Raw genomic sequence first — 5,405 nt, 5'->3', positions numbered from 1 at the left:
GGACATTGTGTATCACCCAGTCAGTCACCCAGCCACAGCCTAGGTCAGCCCTTCACACACCACAGGACCTGGGGGACAGAGCCTACTCTTCCAACTCAAGAAACTTGCCCTCTCCCTTGGCCTCCCAGACCTACTCTACCCGGGCAACAACCCTCTCTCTGGGCATCAGCCATCACCGCATCTCAGCCACCTCCAGAACCTCACCCACCAGGCGAAACTGGGATTATGGTGTCTGAGGTCTGTTTACTCCACCCCTGCCCACAAAGGAAAAACAAAAACAATAGTTTTGTCATTATTTAATTTCTGTCCATTTCCGTTTTTCCATCAGAGCGCAAAAACGAAATAACAACACGTTTTTTTGTTTCTCAGTTTCCAAATTAAACTGCAAAATTCAATGAGTAAAAGGTACACTGACCAGGATAACAGTGTGTTTCTGTTTCTAATGCTCCCTCCTGATTTAGACTCCTACAGCATTCCACTGGCAGAAAAAGAACCTCCACGGTTCCAGAAACAAAAGTGATTAATGTGTGAAAACCCAAAGGACTTCCACCCACAGACAGACTAGGAAAACAACACTGGCTTAGTCCTAAACAACACCCTTTTAGTCAACAGTATACTTCTTTTGGCCACAGCCCTTTGGGGTGTTACTGGAGTATGGCAGTAACCAGGGTGTGTTACTGGAGTATGGCAGTAACCAGGGGTGCAGTAACCAGGGGGTGTTACTGGAGTATGGAGTAACCAGGGTGTGTTACTGGAGTATGGAGGTAACCAGGGTGTGTTACTGGAGTATGGCGGTAACCAGGGGTTACTGAGTATGCGAACCAGGGTGGTGTTACTGGAGTATGGCGGTAACCAGGGGTGTGTTTACTGGAGTATGGCGGTAACCAGGGGTGTGTTACTGGAGTATGGAGTAACCAGGGGTGTGTTACTGGAGTATGGAGTAACCAGGGGTGTGTACTGGAGTATGGAGGTAACCAGGGTGTGTTACTGAGTATGCGGTAACCAGGGTGTGTTACTGGAGTATGGCGGTAACAGGGGTGTGTTACTGAGTAGGACGGTAACCGGGTGCGGGTAATGTGTTGCTGAGTAGGACAGTAACCAGGGGTGTGTGTACTGGAGTATGGCGGTAACCAGGGGTGTGTACTGGAGTATGACGGTAACCAGGGGGTGTACTGGAGATGGAGGTAACCAGGGTGTGTTACATGGAGTATGGAGGTAACCAGGGGTGTGTTACTGAGTATGGCGTAACCAGGTGTGTTACTGGATATGGTAACCAGTGTTTACTGGAGTATGGCGGTAACCAGGGGTTGTTTACTGGAGTATGGCGGTAACCGGGGTGTGTTGCTGAGTATGCGGTAACCAGGGGTGTGTTACGGAGTTATGGCGGTGAACCAGGGGTGTGTTACTGGAGTATGGAGGTAACCAGGGGTGTGTTACTGGAGTATGGCAGTAACCAGGGGTGTGTTACTGGAGTACGGCGGTAACCAGGGGTGTGTTACTGGTATTAAACTGAGTCCTCTATAGATATAGATCATCCATCAACACTATGGCACAGACAGAGACAGAGACAGAGAATACAGACAGAGACTTAAAGACAGAGACAAAGAGACAGAGAATACAGACAGAGACATAAAGAGGCAGAGACATACAGAGACAGACAGACAAACACAAAGAGACAGAGAGACACGCACACACATTACTGGGACTGTTCTGTCATTCCCCACTAAACTGCAGCCAAAGAGACACGGTTTGGGCTGAACACGTTTGTCAGATTCACACACACACATCATGTACAAACTTTAACACTGAGACAGAGATCATCTGCTCATCTATCATTCCAGTGTTCATCTGCTAACTTGTAATTCTTCGCTACTATGGCATATTTACTGCCTACCTCCTCATGCCTTTTGCACACACTGTATATTGACTTTCTTTTTTTCTATTGTGTTATTGACTGTATGCTTGTTTATTCCCATGTGTAACTCTGTGTTGTTGTTTGTGTCGCACTGCTTTGCTTTATCTTGGCCAGGTCAGTTGTAAAAGAGAACTTATTCTCAACTGGCCTACCTGGTTAAATAAAGGTGAAATAAATAAAAATAAAAAATTATTATTTTCAAATAATAACCAGTCCTAACCCCATAACAACCAATCACAACCCAATAACAACCAGTCCTAACCCCATAACAACCAATCACAACCCAATAACAACCAGTCCTAACCCCATAACAACCAATCACAACCCCATAACAACCAGTCCCAACCACATAACAACCAATCACAACCCAATAACAACCAGTCCCAACCCCATAACAACCAATCACAACCCAATAACAACCAGTCCCAACCCTATAACAACCAATCACAACCCAATAACAACCAGTCCCAACCCCATAACAACCAGTCCCAAACCTATCATAAAATACCAGAGGCAAGGACAAACTCCCTCTATGCCCAGCAGAGGAGCCTGATTTGGGGCATGGACCCTAGAGCCTGAGCACCTTGGTCCTGGAGGATTGGAAGTTCTCCAGACAGAGAGGACCTGTGGAGGCTGTCCCAGGGAGAGGGCTCCTCTTGGGGCTGTGGATGAGAGGAAGGCCCCCCAGGGAGAGGGCTCCTCTTGGGGCTGTGGATGAGAGGAAGGCCCCCTGGGGAAGAGGGCTCCTCTTGGGGCTGTGGATGAGAGGAAGGCCCCCTGGAGAAGAGGGCTCCTCCTTGGGCTGAGGAGAGGAAGGCCCTGGAAGAGGCTCCTCTTGGCTGTGGATGAAGGAAGGACCCCCTGGAGGGAGAGGGCTCCTCTTGGGCTTGTGATGAGGAAGGCCCCCTGGGAAGAGCTCCTCTTGGGCTGTGGTGAGAAGAAGGCCCCTGAAGGAAGAGGCTCCTCTTGGCGTGGATGAGAGGCAACGCCCACTGGGAAAAGGCTCCTCTTGGGCTGTGATCAGAGGAACCCCCGTAGAAGGCTCCTCTTGTGCTGTGGACAAGGAATGCCCACCTGGGAACGAGGGCTCCCGTTGGGCGGTAGTGGAATGAGAGAAGCGCCCCATCGGAAGAGGGCTCCTCTTGGGCTATGGATGAGAGGAGAGGCTATCCCATGGGGTAGAGGCTCCTCTTGGGCTGTGGATTGAGAGGAAGAGCCCCCTGGGAAGAGGCTCCTCTTGGGCTGTTGATGAGAGGAAGGCCCCCCTGGGGAAAGGGCACTGGATGACCTGCAGGGCAGGATGCCTGGGCTAAAAACGCCACACGGCTACACCCAAGACACGAATGGACCACACCTTCTCAGACCTGAACACAGGCTGATATAGGGGACACACCATCATCAGACTGAAACCACGGTTGATTAGGGACACACCTCATCAGACCTGAACACAGGGCTGAATATAGGACACACCTCATCAGACCTGAACACATGTGATATAGGGACACACCTCATCAGACCTGAACACAAGTTGATATAGGGGACACACCTCATCAGACCTGAACACAGGTGATATAGGACACACTCTCACCTGAACACAGTTATATAGGGAACACCTCATCAGACCTGAACACAAGTTGATAATAGGGGACACACCTATCAGACCAACACAGGTTATATAGGGACACACCTCCATTCAGACCTGAACACAGTTTGATATAGGGGACACACCTCATCAGACCTGAACACAGTTGTATAGGACACACCTCATCAGACCTGAACACATTGATATAGGGACACACCTCATCTAGACCTGAACACCAGGTTGATATAGGACACACCTCATCAGACCTAACACAGGTTGATATAGGGGACACACCTCTCAAACTGAACACATGTTGATATAGGGGACACACCTCATCAGACCTGAACACCAGGTTATATAGGGGACACACTCATCAGACACTGAAAACAGTTACTATAGGACAACCCTATCAGACCGAACAATGTGTATATAGGGGACACACCTCATCAGACTGAACTATATTGATATAAGGGACACACCTCATCAGACCTGAACACAGTTTGATGTACTAGGGGACACACCTCATCAGACCTGAACACGTTGATATAGGACCACACCTCATCAGACCTGAACAATATGTGTGATATAGGGACACCACCTTACTCGGACCTAAATATGTTAATTATTACGGGAAACAACCACCTCATCAGACCTGAACACAGGTTGATATAGGGGACACACCTCATCAGACCTGAACACAGGTTGATATAGGGGACACAGTTAAGATACTGTACTGTACCTAGACAGCTGTGATGAACTAGACTATGTGATGTATTCCTCTGATTAAAGTGAGTATTCCTGTTGTGTGTGTGCTTACCACAGCAATGCAGGGAATGTTGCTGGTGCGCGGACACACACCCTGTGATAAACACATGACACACAGTGTGTATTTTATGTTGAATATATCTGACTATGAGTAACACAACGACACAAGCTGTCCATAATAGACTCACTGTATAACAGCAGTATGTGAAAACAACATGGTTGAAGGTTGTACTGATTTTGAATGAATGGAGTCCTGACTTCTGGTCCAGTAATGATCCAGGCGATACTGCCTGGTCAGGAGGAAGACCAATGACGCCCCCTTGTGGATACTACTGGTATTTAACATTTCAGATATATAGGGAAGATATTACACAAATCAAACGTTTCTGAGTCTGGACATCTGAAAGTCTGTTCAGAAAGCTGATAAGATACTGWTGTTTTTCTCTACTGATATACACAACCTACTCTTGACTTTCAAGGGGAACAAATTATAGAATCCCCCCAAAAATGTACATTAAAAAAACAGATGTCTTGATTGGTTAAGCATAAACCCCACCCCCTAGATACTATCAATATATTAGACATGGTGCATGCTGGTCCATTTTCTACTTAATGTCTTCCTGTCAGCTCCCAGTGTAGCAGAGGGCCTCACTGATACACAAACATCATCTAGAATACAGGAAGCATCTTTCAAATCCATCCAATCACAACAAGCATGCTTCATAAAGCACCTGAGATCAAACAACAACAACTGGTATAGTATTACCTCATCAAACATGGGGGAGGTTGGATAATGAACCCTCCATACAATCAAACATGGGGAGGTTGGATAATGAACCCTCCCTACAATCAAACACGGGGGAGGTTGGATAATGAACCCTCCCTACAATCAAACATGGGGAGGTTGGATAATGAACCCTCCCTACAATCAAACATGGGGAGGTTGGATAATGAACCCTCCCTCCCTACAATCAAACATGGGGAGGTTGGATAATGAACCCTTCCCTCCCTACAATAAAACACGGGGGAGGTTGGATAATGAACCCTCCCCTCCCTACAATAAAACACGGGGGAGGTTGGATAATGCTGGGGGTTTTGTGCAAGACATCATGAAATCTGAAGATTCTAAAGGTGTTTTGAAGA

This window comes from Salvelinus sp. IW2-2015, unplaced genomic scaffold (genome assembly GCF_002910315.2).
Source record: "Salvelinus sp. IW2-2015 unplaced genomic scaffold, ASM291031v2 Un_scaffold2151, whole genome shotgun sequence".
In the NCBI taxonomy this organism is placed as follows: Eukaryota; Metazoa; Chordata; class Actinopteri; order Salmoniformes; family Salmonidae; genus Salvelinus; species Salvelinus sp. IW2-2015.
The sequence above is the reverse complement of the archived record's forward strand: the minus strand, read 5'-3'. Positions refer to the sequence as shown.